Below are 21,719 nucleotides of genomic sequence, written 5' to 3' on the forward strand. Positions count from 1 at the left end.
GTGCACTGTAGAGGTAAACACAATGTTGGGCTGTGCACTGTAGGGGTAAGCGCAGTGTTGTGTTGTGAACTGTTGGGGTAAAAGCACTGTTGGTTTGTGTACTGTTGGGGTAAACACACTGTTGTGTTGTGTACTGTAGGGGTAAGTGCACTGTTGGGGTGTATACTGTATGGGTAAGTGCACTGTGGGGTTGTGTAATGTAGGGATAAACACACTGTTGGGTTGTGTACAGTAGGGGTAAACACACTGCTGCGTTGTGTACTATAAGGGTAAGCGCACTGTTGAGTTGTGTCCTGTAGGGGTAAACGCACTGTTGTGATTGTGTACTATAGGGGTAAGCGCATTGTTGAGGTATGTACTATAGGGGTAAGTGCACTGTTGGGTTGTGTACTGTTGGGGTAAACACACTGTTGGGTTGTATACTGTAGGAGTAAACATACTGTTGTGTACAGTCGGGGTAAACGCACTGTTGGGTTGTGTACAGTTGGGGTAAATGCACTGTTGGGTTGTGTACTATCGGGTAAGCACACTGTTGGGTGTGCATTAGAGGTAAGTGCACTGTTGGGGTGTGTACTGTAGGGGTAAGCGCACTGTTGGGGTGCGTACTGTAGGGGTAAACACACTGTTGAGGTGTGTACAGTTGGGGTAAATGCACTGTGGGGTTGTGTAATGTAGGGGTAAATACACTGTTGGTTGTGTACAGTAGGGGTAAACACACTACTGGGTTGTGTCCTGTAGGGGTAAGCACATTGTTGGGTTTTGTACTGTAGGGGTAAGCGTAGTGTTGGGTTGAGTACTGTCGGGGTAAACGCACTGTTGGGTTGTGTACTGTAGGGGTAAACATACTGTTGGGCTGTGTACTGTCGGGGTAAACGCACTGTTGGTTTTTGTACTGTAGGGGGAACCACACTGTTATGGTGTGTACTCTAGGGGTAAACACATTGTTGGGTTGTGTACTGTAGGGGTAAACACACAGTCGGTTTGTGTCCAGTATAGGTAAGCGCACTGTTGGGTGTGTGCTGTAGGGGTAAGCGCACTATTAGGTGTGTACTGTTGGGGTAAGCGCACTACTGGGTTGTGTAATGTAGGGATAAACACACTGTTTGGTTGTTTACTGTAGGGGTAAGCGCACAGTCGGTTTGTATTCTGTAGGGGCAAGCGCATTGTTGGTTTATGTACTGTAGGGGTAAGCACACTGTTGGGTTGTGTACTGTAGGGGTAAACGCACTGTTGGTTTGTGTAATGTAGGGAGAACCTCACTGTTGAGTTGTGTTCTGTAGGGGTAAATGCATGTTGAGTTGTGTACTCTACGGGGAACCACACTGTTGGTGTGTGTACTCTAGGGGAAAACGCACTGTTGGGTTGTGTACTGTGGGGGCAACCACATTGTTGGGTTGAGTACTGTAGGGGCATTCGCACTGTTGGGTTGTGTACTCTAGGGGAGCCACACTGTTGGGGTGTGTACCCTACGGGTAAATGCACTGTTGGGTTGTGTACTGTAGGGGTAAACACACTGCCAGGATGTGTACTGTAGGGGTAAGCACACTGTTGGGGTGTGTACTGTATGGGTAAATGCACTGATTGGTTGTGTACTGTAGGGGTAAGTGCACTGTCGGGTTGTGTCCTGTAGGGGTAAGTAAATTGTTGGGTTTTGTACTGTAGGGGTAAGTGCACTGTTGGTTTGCGTACTGTAGGGGTGAGCGCTCTGTTGGGGTGTGTACTGCAGGGGTAAATGCACTGTTGGGTTGTGTAATGTAGGGATAAACACACTGCTGCATTGTGTACTATAAAGGTAAGTGCACTATTGAGTTGTGTCCTGTAGGGGTAAATGCATTTTGGTTTGTGTACTATAGGGGTAAACGCACTGTTGGGTTGTGTACTCTAGGGGAGCCACACTGTTGGGGTGTGTACCCTACGGGTAAATGCACTGTTGGGTTGTGTTCTGTAGGGGGAAACACACTGCCAGGTTGTGTACTGTAGGGGTAAGCACACTGTTGGGTTGTGTACTGTTAGGGTAAATGCACTGTTGGGTTGTGTATTGTAGTGGTAAACACACTGTTGGGTTGTGTACTGTAGGGGGTCAGCGCACTGTTGGGGTGTGTACTGTAGGGGTAAATGCACTGTTGGGTTGTATACTGAAGGGGTAAATGCATTGTTTGGTTGTGTACTGTAGGGGTAAGTGCACTGTCGGGTTGTGTCCTGTAGGGGTAAGTAAATTGTTGGGTTTTGTAGTGTAGGGGTAAGCGCACTGTTGGCTTGCGTACTGTAGGAGGAACCACACTGTTGGGTTGTGTACTGTAGGGGTAAACACACTGCCAGGTTGTGTACTGTAGGGGTAAGCACACTGTTGGGGTGTGTACTGTAGGGGTAAATGCACTGTTTGGTTGTATACTGAAGGGGTAAATGCACTGTTTGGTTGTGTAATGTAGGGGTAAGTGCACTGTCGGGTTGTGTCCTGTAGGGGTAAGTAAATTGTTGGGTTTTGTACTGTAGGGGTAAACGCACTGTTGGTTTGCGTACTGTAGGAGGAACCATACTGTTGGGTTGTGTACTGTAGGGGTAAGCGCACTGTTGGCTTGCGTACTGTAGGAGGAACCACACTGTTGGGTTGTGTACTCTAGGGGTAAACGCACTGTTGGTTTGCATACTGTAGGGGTGAGCGCTCTGTTGGGGTGTGTACTGCAGGGGTAAATGCACTGTTCTGTTGTGCACTGTTGAGGTAAGCGCACTGTTGGGTTGTGTACTGTAGGGGTAATCGCACAATTGAGTTGTGCACTGTAGGGGTAAATGCATTGTTAGGTTGTATACTGAAGGGGTAAATGCACTGTTTTGTTGTTTACTGTAGGCGTAAGTGCACTGTTGGGTTGTGCAATGTAGAGGTAACCACAATGTTGGGTTGTGCACTGTAGGGGTAAGCGCAATGTTGTGTTGTGAACTGTTGGGGTAAACGCACTGTTGATTTGTGTGCTGTAGGGGTAAACACACTGTTGGGTTGTGTACTGTAGGAGTAAACACACTGTTGGGTTGTGTACAATAGGGGTAAGCGCACTGTTGGGGTGTGTACTGTAGGGGTAAATGCACTGTTGGGTTGTGTAATGTAGGGATAAACACACTGCTGCATTGTGTACTATAAGGGTCAGCGCACTATTGAGTTGTGTCCTGTAGGGGTAAATGCATTTTGGTTAGTGTACTATAGGGGTAAACGCACTGTTGGGTTGTGTACTGCAGGGGTAAACACACTGCCAGGTTTTGTACTGTAGGGGTAAGCACACTGTTGGCTTGTGTACTGTTAGGGTAAATGCACTGTTGGGTTGTGTATTGTAGTGGTAAACACACTGTTGGGTTGTGTACGGTAGGGGGTCAGCGCACTGTTGGGGTGTGTACTGTAGGGGTAAATGCACTGTTAGGTTATATACTGAAGGAGTAAATGCACTGTTTGGTTGTGTACTGTAGGGGTAAGTGCACTGTCCGGTTGTGTCCTGTAGGGGTAAGTACATTGTTGGGTTTAGTACTGTAGGGGTAAGTGCACTGTTGGCTTGCGTACTGTAGGAGGAACCACACTGTTGGGTTGTGTACTGTAGGAGGAACCACACTGTTGGGTTGTGTACTGTAGGGGTAAACGCACTGTTGGTTTGTGTACTGTAAGGGTGAGCACTCTGTTGGGGTGTGTACTGCCGGGATAAATGCACTGTTCAGTTGTGCACTGTTGAGGTAGGCGTACTGTTGGGTTGTGTACTGTAGGGGTAATCGCACAGTTGAGTTGTGTACTGTAGGGGTAAAAGCACTGTTAGGTTGTATACTGAACGGGTAAATGCACTGTTTGGTTGTGTACTGTAGGTGTAAGCGCACTGTTGGGTTGTGCACTGTAGTGGTAACCACAATGTTGGGTTGTGCACTGTAGGGGTAAGCGCAATGTTGTGTTGTGTACTGTAGGGGTAAGTGCACTATTGGGGTGTATACTGTATGGGTAAGTGCACTGTGGGGTTGTGTAATGTAGGGATAAACACATTGTTGGGTTGTGTATAGTAGGGGTAAGCGCAATGTTGTGTTGTGTACTGTAGGGGTAAGTGCACTATTGGGGTGTATACTGTATGGGTAAGTGCACTGTGGGGTTGTGTAATGTAGGGATAAACACATTGTTGGGTTGTCTATAGTAGGGGTAAGCGCAATGTTGTGTTGTGTACTGTAGGGGTAAGTGCACTATTGGGGTGTATACTGTATGGGTAAGTGCACTGTGGGGTTGTGTAATGTAGGGATAAACACATTGTTGGGTTGTGTATAGTAGGGGTAAGCGCAATGTTGTGTTGTGTACTGTAGGGGTAAGTGCACTATTGGGGTGTATACTGTATGGGTAAGTGCACTGTGGGGTTGTGTAATGTAGGGATAAACACATTGTTGGGTTGTCTATAGTAGGGGTAAACACACTGTTGTGATTGTGTAGTATAGGGGTAAGCGCATTGTTGGTGTATATACTATAGGTGTAAGTGCACTGTTGTGTTGTGTACTGTCGGGGTAAACGCACTGTTGGGTTGTGTACAGTTGGGGTAAACGCACTGTTGGGTTGTGTACTATGGGGTAAGCACTCTGTTGGGTGTGAATTAGAGGTAAGTGCACCGTTGGGGTGTGTACTGTAGGGGTATGCACACTGTTGGGGTGTGTTCTGTAGGGGTAAATGCACTGTTAGGTTGTACACTGAAGGGGTAAATGCACTGTTGGGTTGTGTACTGAAGGGGTAAGTGTAATGTCTGGCTGTGTACTGCAGGGGTAAGTGTGCTCTCGGGCTGTGTACTATAGGGGTAAGCGCACTGTTGGATTGTGTACAGTTGGGGTAAACACACTGTTGGGTTGTGTACTGTAGGGGCAAACGCACTGTTGGGTTGTGTACTATAGGGGTAAGTACACTGTTGGGGTGTGTACATTAGGGATAAGCGCACTGTTGGGGTGTGTACTGTCGGGGTAAACCCACTGTTGGGTTGTGCACTGTAGGGGTAAATGCACTGTGGGGTTGTGCAATGTAGGGGTAAACACAATGTTGGGGTGTGTACTGTAGGGGTAAACGCACTGTTGGTTTGCGTACTGTAGGGGTAAGCACACTGTTGGGTTTTGTACTATAGGGGTAAGTGCACTGTTGAGTTGTGTACTGTAGGGGTAAATGCATTTTGGGTTGTGTACTATAGGGATAAGTGCACTGTTGGGTTGTGTACTATAGGGGTAAACGCACTGTTGGGTTGTGTACAGTCAGGGTAAACACACTGTTGGGGTGCGTATTAGAGGTAAGCTCACTGTTGGGGTGTGCACTATGGGGTAAGCGCACTGTTGGGGTGGATACTGTAGGGGTAAATGCACTGTGGGGTTGTGTAATGTAGGGGGTAAGTGCACTGTCGGGTTGTGTCCTGTAGGGGTAAGCACACCATTGGGTTGTGCACTGTAGGAGGAACCACAGTGTTGGGTTGTGTACTGTCGGGGTAAATGCACTGTTGGTTTGTGTACTGTAGGGGGAACCACACTTTTGGGGTGTGTATTGTAGGGGGAAATGCACTGCTGGGTTGTGTACTGTGGGGGGAACCACACTGTTGAGTTGTGTACTGTAGGGGTAAATGCACTGTTGGGTTGTGTACTCTACGGGGAACCACACTGTTGGTGTGTGTACTCTAGGGGAAAACACACTGCCAGGTTGTGTACTGTAGGGGTAAGCGCACTATTGGCTTGTGTACTGTTAGGGTAAATGCACTGTTGGGTTGTGTATTGTAGTGGTAAACACACTGTTGGGTTGTATACTGTAGGGGTCAACGCACTGTTGGGGTGTGTACTGTAGGGGTAAATGTGCTGTTAGGTTGTATACTGAAGGGGTAAATGCACTGTTTGGTTGCGTACAGTAGGGGTAAGTGCACTGTCGGGTTGTGTCCTGTAGGGGTAAGTAAATTGTTGGGTTTTGTACTGTAGGGGTAAATGCACTGTTGGGTTGTGTACTGTAGGGGGAACCACACTGTTGAGTTGTGTACTGTAAGGGTGAGTGCTCTGTTGGGGTGTGTATTGCAGGGGTAAATGCACTGTTCAGTTGTGCACTGTTGAGGTAAGCACACTGTTGGGTTGTGTACTGTAGGGGTAATCGCACAGTTGAGTTGTGTACTGTAGGGGTAAATGCACTGTTAGGTTGTATACTGAAGGGGTAAATGCACTCTTTGGTTGTGTACTGTAGGCGTAAGTGCACTGTTGGGTTGTGCACTGTAGAGGTAACCACAATGTTGGGCTGTGCACTGTAGGGGTAAGCGCAATGTTGTGTTGTGAACTGTAGGGGTAAGTGCACTGTTGGGGTGTATACTGTATGGGTAAGTGCACTGTGGGGTTGTGTAATGTAGGGATAAACACACTGTTAGGTTGTGTACAGTAGAGGTAAACACACTGCTGCGTTGTGTACTATAGGGGTAAGCGCATTGTTGAGGTATGTACTATAGGGGTAAGTGCACTGTTGGGTTGTGTACAGTCAGGGTAAACGCACTGTTGGGTTGTGTACAATTGGGGTAAACGCACTGTTGGGTTGTGTACTATGGGGTAAGCACACTGTTGGGGTGTGTACTGTAGGGGTAAATGCACTGTTAGGTTATATACTGAAGGGGTAAATGCACTGTTTGGTTGTGTACTGTAGGGGTAAGTGCACTGTCGGGTTGTGTCCTGTAGGGGTAAGTACATTGTTGGGTTTAGTACTGTAGGGGTAAGCGCACTGTTGGCTTGCGTACTGTAGGAGGAACCACACTGTTGGGTTTTGTACTGTAGGGGTAAGCACACTGTTGGGTTGTGTACTGTTGGGGTAAATGCACTGTTGGTTTGTGTAATGTAGGGAGAACCACACTGTTGAGTTGTGTTCTGTCGGGGTAAATGCATGTTGAGTTGTGTACTCTACGGGGAACCACACTGTTGGGGTGTGTACTCTAGGGGAAAACGCACTGTTGGGTTGTGTACTGTGGGTGCAACCATATTGTTGGGTTGAGTACTGTAGGGGCATTCGCACTGTTGGGTTGTGTACTCTAGGGAGAGCCACACTGTTGGGGTGTGTACCCTACGGGTAAATGCACTGTTGGATTGTGTACTGTAGGGGTAAACACATTGCCAGGTTGTGTACTGTAGGGGTAAGCACACTGTTGGGGTGTGTACTGTAGGGGTAAATGCACTGTTAGGTTGTATACTGAAGGGGTAAATGCACTGTTTGGTTGTGTACTGTAGGGGTAAGTGCACTGTCGGGTTGTGTCCTGTAGGGGTAAGTAAATTGTTGGGTTTTGTAGTGTAGGGGTAAGCGCACTGTTGGCTTGTGTACTGTAGGAGGAACCACACTGTTGGATTGTGTACTGTAGGGGTAAACACACTGCCAGGTTGTGTACTGTAGGGGTAAGCACACTGTTGGGGTGTGTACTGTAGGGGTAAATGCACTGTTAGGTTGTACACTGAAGGGGTAAATGCACTGTTGGGTTGTGTACTGAAGGGGTAAGTGTAATGTCTGGCTGTGTACTGCAGGGGTAAGTGTGCTCTCGGGCTGTGTACTATAGGGGTAAGCGCACTGTTGGATTGTGTACAGTTGGGGTAAACACACTGTTGGGTTGTGTACTGTAGGGGCAAACGCACTGTTGGGTTGTGTACTATAGGGGTAAGTACACTGTTGGGGTGTGTACATTAGGGATAAGCGCACTGTTGGGGTGTGTACTGTCGGGGTAAACCCACTGTTGGGTTGTGCACTGTAGGGGTAAATGCACTGTGGGGTTGTGCAATGTAGGGGTAAACACAATGTTGGGGTGTGTACTGTAGGGGTAAACGCACTGTTGGTTTGCGTACTGTAGGGGTAAGCACACTGTTGGGTTTTGTACTATAGGGGTAAGTGCACTGTTGAGTTGTGTACTGTAGGGGTAAATGCATTTTGGGTTGTGTACTATAGGGATAAGTGCACTGTTGGGTTGTGTACTATAGGGGTAAACGCACTGTTGGGTTGTGTACAGTCAGGGTAAACACACTGTTGGGGTGCGTATTAGAGGTAAGCTCACTGTTGGGGTGTGCACTATGGGGTAAGCGCACTGTTGGGGTGGATACTGTAGGGGTAAATGCACTGTGGGGTTGTGTAATGTAGGGGGTAAGTGCACTGTCGGGTTGTGTCCTGTAGGGGTAAGCACACCATTGGGTTGTGCACTGTAGGAGGAACCACAGTGTTGGGTTGTGTACTGTCGGGGTAAATGCACTGTTGGTTTGTGTACTGTAGGGGGAACCACACTTTTGGGGTGTGTATTGTAGGGGGAAATGCACTGCTGGGTTGTGTACTGTGGGGGGAACCACACTGTTGAGTTGTGTACTGTAGGGGTAAATGCACTGTTGGGTTGTGTACTCTACGGGGAACCACACTGTTGGTGTGTGTACTCTAGGGGAAAACACACTGTTGGGTTGTGTACTGTAGGGGTAAACACACTGCCAGGTTGTGTATTGTAGGGGTAAGCGCACTATTGGCTTGTGTACTGTTAGGGTAAATGCACTGTTGGGTTGTGTATTGTAGTGGTAAACACACTGTTGGGTTGTATACTGTAGGGGTCAACGCACTGTTGGGGTGTGTACTGTAGGGGTAAATGTGCTGTTAGGTTGTATACTGAAGGGGTAAATGCACTGTTTGGTTGCGTACAGTAGGGGTAAGTGCACTGTCCGGTTGTGTCCTGTAGGGGTAAGTAAATTGTTGGGTTTTGTACTGTAGGGGTAAATGCACTGTTGGGTTGTGTACTGTAGGGGGAACCACACTGTTGAGTTGTGTACTGTAAGGGTGAGTGCTCTGTTGGGGTGTGTATTGCAGGGGTAAATGCACTGTTCAGTTGTGCACTGTTGAGGTAAGCACACTGTTGGGTTGTGTACTGTGGGGGTAATCGCACAGTTGAGTTGTGTACTGTAGGGGTAAATGCACTGTTAGGTTGTATACTGAAGGGGTAAATGCACTCTTTGGTTGTGTACTGTAGGCGTAAGTGCACTGTTGGGTTGTGCACTGTAGAGGTAACCACAATGTTGGGCTGTGCACTGTAGGGGTAAGCGCAATGTTGTGTTGTGAACTGTAGGGGTAAGTGCACTGTTGGGGTGTATACTGTATGGGTAAGTGCACTGTGGGGTTGTGTAATGTAGGGATAAACACACTGTTAGGTTGTGTACAGTAGAGGTAAACACACTGCTGCGTTGTGTACTATAGGGGTAAGCGCATTGTTGAGGTATGTACTATAGGGGTAAGTGCACTGTTGGGTTGTGTACAGTCAGGGTAAACGCACTGTTGGGTTGTGTACAATTGGGGTAAACGCACTGTTGGGTTGTGTACTATGGGGTAAGCACACTGTTGGGGTGTGTACTGTAGGGGTAAATGCACTGTTAGGTTATATACTGAAGGGGTAAATGCGCTGTTTGGTTGTGTACTGTAGGGGTAAGTGCACTGTCGGGTTGTGTCCTGTAGGGGTAAGTACATTGTTGGGTTTAGTACTGTAGGGGTAAGCGCACTGTTGGCTTGCGTACTGTAGGAGGAACCACACTGTTGGGTTTTGTACTGTAGGGGTAAGCACACTGTTGGGTTGTGTACTGTTGGGGTAAATGCACTGTTGGTTTGTGTAATGTAGGGAGAACCACACTGTTGAGTTGTGTTCTGTCGGGGTAAATGCATGTTGAGTTGTGTACTCTACGGGGAACCACACTGTTGGGGTGTGTACTCTAGGGGAAAACGCACTGTTGGGTTGTGTACTGTGGGTGCAACCACATTGTTGGGTTGAGTACTGTAGGGGCATTCGCACTGTTGGGTTGTGTACTCTAGGGAGAGCCACACTGTTGGGGTGTGTACCCTACGGGTAAATGCACTGTTGGATTGTGTACTGTAGGGGTAAACACATTGCCAGGTTGTGTACTGTAGGGGTAAGCACACTGTTGGCTTGTGTACTGTAGGGGTAAATGCACTGTTAGGTTGTATACTGAAGGGGTAAATGCACTGTTTGGTTGTGTACTGTAGGGGTAAGTGCACTGTCGGGTTGTGTCCTGTAGGGGTAAGTAAATTGTTGGGTTTTGTACTGTAGGGGTAAGCGCACTGTTGGCTTGTGTACTGTAGGAGGAACCACACTGTTGGATTGTGTACTGTAGGGGTAAACACACTGCCAGGTTGTGTACTGTAGGGGTAAGCACACTGTTGGGGTGTGTACTGTAGGGGTAAATGTACTGTTAGGTTGTGCACTGTTGAGGTAAGCGCACTGTTCTGTTGTGTACTGTAGGGGTAATCGCACAGTTGAGTTGTGTACTGTAGGGGTTAATGCATTGTTAGGTTGTATACTGAAGGGGTAAATGCACTGTTTTGTTGTGTACTGTAGGTGTAAGCGCACTGTTCGGTTGTGCAATGTAGAGGTAACCACAATGTTGGGTTGTGCACTGTAGGGCTAAGCACAATGTTGTGTTGTGAACTGTTGGGGTAAACGCACTGTTGGTTTGTGTGCTGTAGGGGTAAACACACTGTTGGGTTGTGTGCTGTAGGGGTAAACACACTGTTGGGTTGTGTACTGTAGGGGTAGACACACTGTTGGGTTGTGTACAATAGGGGTAAGCACACTGTTGGGGTGTGTACTGTAGGGGTAAATGCACTGTTGGGTTGTGTAATGGAGGGATAAACACACTGCTGCATTGTGTACTATAAGGGTAAGCGCACTATTGAGTTGTGTCCTGTAGGGGTAAATGCATTTTGGTTTGTGTACTATAGGGGTAAACGCACTGTTGGGTTGTGTACTGTAGGGGCATTCGCACTATTGGGTTGTGTACTCTAGGGGAGCCACACTGTTGGGGTGTGTACCCTACGGGTAAATGCACTGTTGGGTTGTGTACTGTAGGGGTAAACACACTGCCAGGTTGTGTCCTGTAGGGGTAAGCACATTGTTGGCTTGTGTACTGTTAGGGTAAATGCACTGTTGGGTTGTCTACTGTAGGGGGTCAGCGCACTGTTGGGGTGTATACTGTAGGGGTAAATGCACTGTTGGGTTATATACTGAAGGGGTAAATGCACTGTTTGGTTGTGTACTGTAGGGGTAAGTGCACTGTCGGGTTGTGTCCTGTAGGGGTAAGTACATTGTTGGGTTTAGTACTGTAGGGGTAAGCGCACTGTTGCCTTGCGTACTGTAGGAGGAACCACACTGTTGGATTGTGTACTGTAGGGGTAAACACACTACCAGGTTGTGTACTGTAGGGGTAAGCACACTGTTGGGGTGTGTACTGTAGGGGTAAATGTACTGTTAGGTTATATACTGAAAGGGTAAATGCACTGTTTGGTTGTGTACTGTAGGGGTAAGTGCACTGTCGGGTTGTGTCCTGTAGGGGTAAGTAAATTGTTGGGTTTTGTACTGTAGGGGTAAGCGCACTGTTGGCTTGCGTACTGTAGGAGGAACCACACTGTTGGATTGTGTACTGTAGGGTTAAACACACTGCCAGGTTGTGTACTGTAGGGGTAAGCACACTGTTGGGGTGTGTACTGTAGGGGTAAATGTACTGTTAGGTTGTGCACTGTTGAGGTAAGCGCACTGTTCTGTTGTGTACTGTAGGGGTAATCGCACAGTTGAGTTGTGTACTGTAGGGGTTAATGCATTGTTAGGTTGTATACTGAAGGGGTAAATGCACTGTTTTGTTGTTTACTGTAGGCGTAAGTGCACTGTTGGGTTGTGCAATGTAGAGGTAACCACAATGTTGGGTTGTGCACTGTAGGGGTAAGCGCAATGTTGTGTTGTGAACTGTTGGGGTAAACGCACTGTTGATTTGTGTGCTGTAGGGGTAAACACACTGTTGGGTTGTGTACTGTAGGAGTAAACACACTGTTGGGTTGTGTACAATAGGGGTAAGCGCACTGTTGGGGTGTGTACTGTAGGGGTAAGTGCACTGTCGGGTTGTGTCCTGTAGGGGTAAGTAAATTGTTGGGTTTTGTACTGTAGGGGTAAGCGCACTGTTGGCTTGCGTACTGTAGGAGGAACCACACTGTTGGGTTGTGTACTGTAGGGGTAAACGCACTGTTGGTTTGCGTACTGTAGGGGTGAGCGCTCTGTTGGGGTGTGTACTGCAGGGGTAAATGCACTGTTCTGTTGTGCACTGTTGAGGTAAGCGCACTGTTGGGTTGTGTACTGTAGGGGTAATCGCACAGTTGAGTTGTGCACTGTAGGGGTAAATGCATTGTTAGGTTGTATACTGAAGGGGTAAATGCACTGTTTTGTTGTTTACTGTAGGCGTAAGTGCACTGTTGGGTTGTGTACTGTAGAGGTAACCACAATGTTGGGTTGTGCACTGTAGGGGTAATCGCACAGTTGAGTTGTGCACTGTAGGGGTAAATGCATTGTTAGGTTGTATACTGAAGGGGTAAATGCACTGTTTGGTTGTGTACTGTAGGCGTAAGTGCACTGTTGGGTTGTGCAATGTAGAGGTAACCACAATGTTGGGTTGTGCACTGTAGGGGTAAGCGCAATGTTGTGTTGTGAACTGTTGGGGTAAACGCATTGTTGGGTTGTGTACTGTAGGGGTAAACACACTGTTGGGTTGTGTACAATAGGGGTAGGCGCACTGTTGGAGTGTGTACTGTAGTGGTAAATGCACTGTTGGGTTGTGTAATGTAGGGATAAACACACTGCTGCATTGTGTACTATAAGGGTAAGCGCACTATTGAGTTGTGTCCTGTAGGGGTAAATGCATTTTGGTTTGTGTACTATAGGGGTAAACGCACTGTTGGGTTGTGTACTGTGGGGTAAATGCACTGTTGTGATTGTGTACTATAGGGCATTGTTGGGGTATGTACTATAGGGGTAAGTGCACTGTTGGGTTGTGTACAGTCGGGGTAAACGCATTGTTGGGTTGTCTACTGTAGGGGTAAACACACTGTTGTGTACAGTTGGGGTAAATGCACTGTTGGGTTGTGTACTATGGGGTAAGCACACTGTTGGGTGTTTATTGGAGGTAAGTGCACGATTGGGGTGTGTACTGTAGGGGTAAGCGCACTGTTGGGGTGTGTACTGTAGGGGTAAACATACTGTTGGGGTGTGTACTGTAGGGGCAAATGCACTGTGGGGTTGTGTAATGTAGGGGTAAATACACTTTTGGGTTGTGTACAGTAGGGGTAAACGCACTACTGGGTTGTGTACTGTAGGGGTAAGCACACTGTTGGTTTGTGTACTGTAGGGAGAACCACACTGTTGGGTTGTGTACTGTCGGGGTAAATGCACTGTTGGGGGAACCACACTGTTATGGTGTGTACTCTAGGGGTAAACGCATTGTTGGGTTGTGTACTGTAGGGGTAAACACACAGTCAGGTTGTGTACTGTAGGGGTTAGCGCACTGTTGAGTTGTGTACTGTAAGGGTAAATGCACTGTTAGGTTGTATACTGTAGGCGTGAACGCTCTGTTGGGTTGTGCACTGTAGGGGGCAGCGCTATGTTGTGTTGTGTACTGTAGGGGTAAGCACACGCCTGGGTTGTGTACAATAGGGGCAAGCACACTGTTGGGGTGTGTACTGTTGGTGTAAACGCACTGTTGGGTTGTGTAGAGTTGGGGTAAATGCACTGTTGGTTTGTGTACTGTAGGGGTAAACACAGTGTTGGGTTGTGTACTGTAGTGGTAAGCACACTATTGGGTTGTGTACAGTCGGGGTAAATGCACTGTCGGGTTGTGTACTGTACGGGTAAGCGCACAGTTGGGGTGTGTACGTAGGGGTGAGCGCACTGTTGGGGTGTGTACTAAAGGGTAAGCGCACTGTTGGGATGTGTACTGTATGGGTAAGCTCACTGTTGGGGTGTGTACTATCGGGGTAAGTGCATTGTTGGGTTGTGTACTGTAGGGGTAAACGCACTATCGGGTTGTGTACTGTAGGGGTAAATGCACTGTTTGGTTGTATACTGAAGGGGTAAATGCACTGTTTGGTTGCGTACTTTAGGGGTAAGCGCACTATTGGGTTGTGTACTGTAGGGGTAAGCACACTGTTGGGGTGTGTACTGTCTCCAATCGGGTGTATAAGATTCTGAAAGGGGATGGCGAACAGCCAGAAATTGTGTTACATATTGGCACCAATGATATAGCCCGGAAAAGGATCAAGGATAGGAAGGCAAGGAACAGGGAGCGAGCGCAGCTTAACACGTTGCTGCGCAGCTGGTGTAGGAGGGAGGGCTTCAGATATGTAGATAATTGGGATGCCTTCTGGGGAAGGTGGGACCTGTACATGAAGGACAGGTTGCCCCTGAACTGGAAGGGGACCAATGTCCTGGGTGGAAGGTTTGCTTGAGTGTTTCAGGAGGGTTTAAACTAGTATGGCAGGGGGGTGGGAACCTAAGCTCTATACCAGAAGTGAGAGTTGATGGAGATGAAGCAATAGCAAGAGGTAGCACAACCAGTGGGAAGGAATTTCCTGGGAAAGAACCAAGGGATCGGTTAAAGTGTGTTTGCTTTAATGCAAGGAGTATCAGGAATAAAAGTGATGAGCTTAGAACATGGATCAGTACCTGGTGCTACTATGATATGGCCATAACAGAGACGTGGGTTTCTCAGGGGCAGGAATAGTTGCTGGAATGTTCCAGGGTTTAGAGCATTTAAAAAGAATAGGGAGGGGGGGGGGGGAATAAAGGAGGAGGGGGTGTAGCACTCCTAATCAGAAAGGGTATCACAGCTACAGAAGTTACCATTGTCGAGGAAGGTCTGCCTACCGAGTCAGTATGGGTGGAAATTAGGAACAGCAAGGGAGCAGTCACCTCGTTAGGGGTTTACTACAGGCCCCCCCAATAGCAGCAGGGAGCTGGAAGAAAGCATAGGTCGGCAGATTTTGGAAAAGTGTGGACGTAGTAGGGTTGTTGTAATGGGTGACTTTAACTTTCCCAATATTGATTGGAACATCCTTCGAGCAGATGGTTTGGAAGGAGCTGTTTTTGTAAGGTGTGTTCAGGAGGGTTTCCTAACTCAGTAATGTTGACAGGCCGACGAGGGGAGAGGCCATTCTAGACTTGGTGCTCGGCAATGAGCCGGGGCAGGTGTCAGATCTTATGGTGGGAGATAATTTGGTGATAGTGACCACAACTGCCTCACATTCTACATAGCTATGGAGAAGGAGAGAAACAGGCACAATGGGAGGATATTTAATTGGGGAAAAGGAAACTATGATGCTATCAGATGCTGTGAGTTGGGAAGCATGGATTGGGAGCAATTGTTCCATGGAAAGGGCACTATAGACATGTGGAGACTGTTTAAGGAACAGTTGTTGCGAGTGATGCACGAATGTGTTCCTCTGAGACAGGCAAGAAGGGGTAAGATAAAGGAACGTTGGATGACGAGACCAGAGGAGCTTCTCGTCAAAAGAAAGAAGGCAGCTTACATAAGGTGGAGGAAGCAAGGGTCCAGCTCAGCTCCAGAGGGTTACAGGCAGGTGAGGAAGGAGCTCAAAAAATGGTCTGAGGAGAGCCAGGAGGGGGCACGAAAAAGGCTTGGCAGGAAGGATTAAGGAGAATGATTAAAGAAAGAGTAGGGCCGATCAGGGATAGCATAGGGAACTTATGTATAGAGTCTGAGGTGGTAGGGGGCGCCCTAAATGTATTGTTTTGCTTCTGTCTTTACTAAAGAAAAGGACCTTGTAGTGAATGAAACCATTGAGGAACAGGTAAGCATGCTGGAACGGATAGAGATTGAAGAAGTTGATGTGCTAAAAATGTTGACAAATGTTAAGATTGACAAGTTGCCTGGGCCAGACCAGATTTGTCCTTAGCTGCTTTGGGAAGCGAGAATTGTGATTGTTTCGCCGCTTGCGAAGATCTTTGCATCCTTGCTCTCCACTGGAGTCGTACCTGAGGACTGGAGAGAGGCAAATGTAATTTGTCTCTTCAAGAAAGGAAATAGGGAAATCCCTGGCAATTACAGACCAGTAAGTCTCACGTCTGTTGTCTGCCAGATGTTAGAAAGGGTTCTGAGGGATAGGATTTATGACCATCTGGAAGAGCATGTCTTGATTAAATGCAGTCAACACTGCTTTGTGAGGGGCAGGTCATGCCTCACAAACCTTATTGAGTTCTTTGAGGATGTTACAAGACAAGTTGATGAGGGTTGAGTGGTGGATGTGGTGTACATGGACTTCAGCAAGGCATTTGATAAAGTTCCCCATGGTAGGCTCATTCAGAAGGTCAGGAGGAAGGGGATACAGGGAAACTTAGCTGTCTGGATACACAATTGGCTGGCCAACAGAAGACAGTGAGTGGTAGTGGAAGGAAAATATTCTGCCTGGAAGTCAGTGGTGAGTGGTTCCACAGGGCTCTGTCCTTGGGCCTCTACTGTTCGTAATTTTTATTAATGACTTGGATGAGGAGATTGAAGGATGGGTTAGCAAGTTTGCAGATGACACAAAGGTCGGAGGTGTCGTTGACAGTATAGAGGACTGTTGTAGGCTGCAGCGGGACATTGACAGGATGCAGAGATGGGCTGAGAGGTGGCAGATAGAGTTCAACCTGGATAAATGCGAAGTGATGCATTTTGGAAGGTTGAACTTGAAAGTTGAATACAGGATTGAAGACAGGATTCTTGGCAGTGTGGAGGAACAGTGAGATTTTGGTGTGCAGGTACATAGATCCCTTCAAATTGCCACCCAGGTGGACAGGGTTGTTAAGAAAGCATATGGTGTTTTGGCTTTCATTAACAAGGGGATTGAGTTTAAGAGCTGTGAGATCTTGTTGCAGCTCTATAAAACTTTGGTTAGACCGCACTTGGAATACTGTCCAGTCCTGGTCACCTATTATAGGAAAGATGTGGATGCTTTGGCGAGGGTTCAGAGGAGGTTTACCATGATGCTGCCTGGACTGGAGGGCTTATCTTACAAAGAGAGGTTGACTGAGCTTGGATTTTTTTCATTGGAAAAAAGAAGGAAGAGAGGGGACCTAACTGAGGTGTACAAGATAATGAGAGACATAGATAGAATTGATAGCCAGAGACTTTTTCCCAGGGCAGAAATGACTAACACGAGGGGTCATAGTTTTAAGCTGTTTGGCGGAAAGTATGGAGGGGATGTCAGAGGTGGGTTCTTTACGCAGAGAGAGCATAGAATGTGTTGCTAGCAGCAGTTGTGGAAGCGAGGTCATTGGGGATGACTGGACATGCATATGGTCATAGAAATTTGAGGGTTCATACATTAGGTTTACCTTACATAAGGATCAATGGTCAGCTCAACATCATGGATTGCAGAGCCTGTTCTGTGCTGTACTGTTCTATGTTCTATGTTCAATGTTCTATATAGGGGTAAGTGCATAGTTGAGTTGTGTACTGTAGGGGTCAACGCACTGTTGGGTTATCTACTGCAGGGTAAACGTACTGTTGGGGTGTGTACTGTAGGGGTAAGCACACTGTTGGGGTGTGTACTGTAGGGGTAAACATACTGTTGGGGAGTGTACTGTAGGGGTAAATGCACTGTTGGGGTGTGTACTGTAGGGGTAAGCACACTGTTGGGGTAAGTGCTTTGTTGGGTTATGTACTGTAGGGGTAAACACACTGTTGGGTTGTGTACTGTAGGGGTAAACGCACCTTTGGGGCGTGTACTGTAGAGGTAAATGCACTGTTGGGTTGTGTACTGTAGGGGTAAACACACTGTTGGGGTGTGTACTGTAGAGGTAAATGCACTGTTGGGTTGTGTACTATAGGGGTAAGTACACTGTCGGGTTATGTACTGTAGGGGTAAGCACACTGTTGGGTTATGTACTACAGAGGTAAGTGTACTGTTGGTTTGTGTCTTGTAGGGGTAGATGCACTTTTGTGTTGTGTACTGTGGGGTAAACGCACTGTTGGGTTGTGTACTGTAGGGGTAAGCGCACTGTTGGGGTGTGTACTGTAGTGTAAAGCACTGTTGGGTTGTGTACTACAGGGGTAAGCACACTTTTGGGTTGAGTACAGTAGGGTCAAGCACACTGTTTGGGAGTGTTTTGTAGGGGTAAATGCACTTTTGGGTTGTGTACTGTAGAGTAAACGCATTGTTGGGTTGTGTACTGTGGGGTAAACGCACTGTTGGGTTGAGTACTATAGGGGTAAGCTCATTGTTGGTTTGTGTAGTATAGGGGTAACCACACTGTTATGGTGTGTACTGTATGGGTATACGCACTGTGGGGTTGTGTACTGTAGGGGGAAGCACATGGTTGGGGTGTGTACTGTAGGGGAATGTGCACTGTTGAGTTGTGTAATGTAGGGGTAAATACACTGTTGGGTTGTGTAGTGTAGGGGTAAATGCACTGTTGGGTTGTGTATAGTAGGGGCAAGCACTTTGTTGGGGTGTGTACTGTAGGGGTAAATGCACTGTTGGGTTGTGTACATTAGGGGCAAACACACTGTTGGGGTGTATTGTAGACATAAACGCACTGTTGGGATGTTAACTTTAGAGAAAGTGAGGACTGCAGTTGCTGGAGATCAGAGCTGAAAATGTGTTGCTGGAAAAGCGCAGTTGAGTTGTTGTCTGTAGTGTTAAATGCTCTGTTGTAGTGTGTACTGTAGGGTTAAACGCTCTGTTGGGGTGTGTACTTTAGGGGTAAATGCACTGTTGGAATGTGTACTGTAGGGGTAAACGAACTGTTGAATTGTGTACTGTAGGGGTAAACACACTGTTGGGTTGTGTACTGTAGAGGTAAGCACACTGTTGGGGTGTGTACTGTAGTGTAAATGTACAGTTGGGTTGTGTACTATAGGGGTAAGCGCATTGTTGAGTTGTGTAGTATAGGGGTAAACGCACTGTTGGGTTGTGTACTATGGGGTAAATGCACTTTTGGGTTGTGTACTGTGGGGTAAACACATTGTTGGGTTGTGTACTGTAGGGGTAAGCACTTTGTTAGGGTGTGTACTGTAGGGGAATGTGCACTGTTGGGGTGTTTACTGTAGGGATAAGCACACTGTTGATTTTATATTGTAGGTAACAGGTAAATACACTGTTAGGGTGTGTACTGTAGGGGTAAATACACTGTTGGGGTGTGTAGTGTAGAGGTAAATGCACTGTTGGGATGTGTACTGTAGGGGTAAATGAACTGTTAAGTTGTGTACTGTAGGGGTAAACACACTGTTGGGTTGTGTACTGTAGGGGTAAATGAACTGTTGAGTTGTGTACTGTAGGGGTAAACACACTGTTGAGTTGTGTACTGCAGGGGTAAGCACACTGTTGATTTTATATTGTAGGGGTAAATACACTGTTGGGGTGTGTAGTGTAGAGGTAAATGCATTGTTGGGATGTGTACTGTAGGGTAAACACACTGTTGGGTTGTGTACTATAGGGGTAAGCACACTGTTGGGTTGTGTACTGTAGGGGTAAACACACTGTTGGGTTGTGTATTACAGCGGTATGTGCACTGTTGGGTTGTGTACTGCAGCGGTAAGTGCACTGTTGGATTGTGTACAGTAGGGGCAAACACACTGTTGGGGTGTGTACTGTAGGGGTAAGCGCACTGTTGGGTTGTGTGCTGTAGGGGTAAATGCACTTTTGGGTTGTGTACTGTAGGGGTAAACGTGCTGTTGGGTTGAGTACTATAGGGGTAAGCTCATTGTTGGGTTGTGTACTGTAGGGGTAAATGCACTGTTGGGTTGTATACTGTAGGGGTATACGCACTGTTGGGTTGTGTATTACAGGGGTAAGTGCACTGTTGGGTTGTGTACTGCAGGGGTAAGTGCACTGTTGGGTTTTGTATTGCAGGGGTAAGTGTACTGTTGTGTAGTGTACAGTAGGAACAAGCACACTGGTAGGGTGTGTACTGTAGGGGTAAGCGCACTTTTGGGTTATGTACTGTAGGCATAGACACACTGTTGAGTTGTGAACTTTAGGAGTAAATGCACTGTTGGGTTGTGTACTATAGGGGTAAGCACACTGTTGGGTTGTCTACTGTAGGGGGAAGCGCACTGTTGGGGTGTGTACTATAGGGGTAAGCACACTGTTGAGTTGTCTACTGTAGGGGGAAGCGCACTGTTGGGGTGTGTACTATGGGGTAAGCACACTGTTGGGGTGTGTACTATGGGGTAAACACACTGTTGGGTTGTCTACTGATCGGGGAAGCGCACTGTTGGGGTGTGTAATGTAGGGGTAAGCGCACTGTTGGGTTGTCTACTGTAGGGGTAACACACTGTTGGGTTTGTGTACTGTAGGGGTGAGCGCACTGTTGGGGTGTGTACTGTAGGGGTGAGCGCACTGTTGGGGTGTGAACTGTAGGCCAGAGAGAACAGTCAGAGCGAGGTGGATGTTCAAGTCTGTAATCAACTTTCAGGGAAATGGGAGGCGGTATTTATAGGTGATGTCACTAACCAATTATTAACTGGGATAGCCCTAGTGTGCAAGGAAAGGAGTGAGTAAAATTCTTCGATTGCATTCAGGGGATTTTTAAACAAGTACATAGGAAACCCAATAAAGGAGGTAGCAGATCTCAACTGAATATTCAGAATTGAGCCCAGGATGATGTAAGGTATTTTGGAGGTAGTGACCATCACTCGATTAGATTTCAGATAGTAATGGAAAAAGACAAGGTTAAGGCCTAGTAGGAAAAGCTCTAGACTGGGGGAAGTTAATTTTACTAAGATAATATGATTTGCAGGGAAGACATGGGCATAGTCCTCGATGCCTCACACAGATACAGACAACAGGATGGCGGAACGTGAAATATTAGAAGAAACTAACACAGAAAAACATTAGCAGCTGGTTTAGCTGTAGATAAAATGTATTCTGGGCCTTTCAGGGAAGCAAAAGAGAAGATAGCAGGGCCTTGGTAGTAATTTCCAAATCTTCTCTGACCACAACTGAGGTGCCAGAGAACTAGAGATCTACTAACGTTGTTCCTTATTTAAAAGGGCAGGTTGGGATAGATTATGAAATGACAGGCCAGCCAATCTAACCTCAGTGATGGTGAAGCTGTTAGAAAGAATTCTGAGGAACACAATATATCTGCACTAGGAGAGACACAGGTTAATCAGAGTTAGTCTGCATGGATTTGTTAAGGGAAGGTCATGTTTGACAAATTTGATCATATATTTTGAGGAGTTAACCATGAGTGTTGATGAGGGCAATACATTTGGTGTGTTCTCAGTGGAATTTAACAAGACCTTTGACAAGGTCAGTCATGATGGAGTGGTCAGCCAATGGGACCCATGGCAAAATGCAACAGTGGCATTGGCTGAGAGGCAGGAAGCAGAGGATGATGTTTCTGTGATTGGAAGTCTGTTTTCAGAGGGGTTTTTGTGGCCCAGTGCTAGGGCCCTTGCTGTTTGTGGTGTATGTTAACAATTTGGGCTTAAAAATCAGGCCAATAGGGGACGAAGGATCTGGGTCACCGGGGGTGGGGTGGGGAGCCGGGTCATGGGAGGGAAGGGAGCTGGGTCACGGGAGGGGGGGGGAGCCGGGTCACGGGAGGGAAGGGAGCCGCGTCACGGGAGGTGGGGGGAGCCGGGTCACTAGGTACGGGGGGGGTGGGTGGGCGGCTCACTGGGGCAGGGGGAGGTGAGGGAGCCGGGTCATGGGGGGGAGGGGGATGAGGGACCCAGGTCACTGGGGAGTGTTGTGAGGGGGGAGGGGTTCTTCACGTATTTGACTTGGGTTCCTGCGTGAGGGGTGAAAACTTGAGGGAAATGAATTGTTTAATGTTGGGCTCCATGTGAAATGTTGGAGAGAGACTTTTGGAGCCAGGTGATACGTCAGCATTTAGTTGGGTGGCGGGTGAGGGTGGGGGGGTGGGTGGGGGGGGGGG

General features: G+C 47.5%; 1 protein-coding gene across 3 annotated transcripts in view; it reads left to right on the top strand.

Moving 5' to 3' along the window:
• vit (vitrin) overlaps window positions 1-21,719 on the top strand; it is a 72,238-nt gene that overhangs the window by 31,431 nt on the left and 19,088 nt on the right. The gene's annotated exons all lie outside the window — the stretch shown is intronic.

This window comes from Hemiscyllium ocellatum, chromosome 3, assembly GCF_020745735.1.
Source record: "Hemiscyllium ocellatum isolate sHemOce1 chromosome 3, sHemOce1.pat.X.cur, whole genome shotgun sequence".
Taxonomy (NCBI): Eukaryota; Metazoa; Chordata; class Chondrichthyes; order Orectolobiformes; family Hemiscylliidae; genus Hemiscyllium; species Hemiscyllium ocellatum.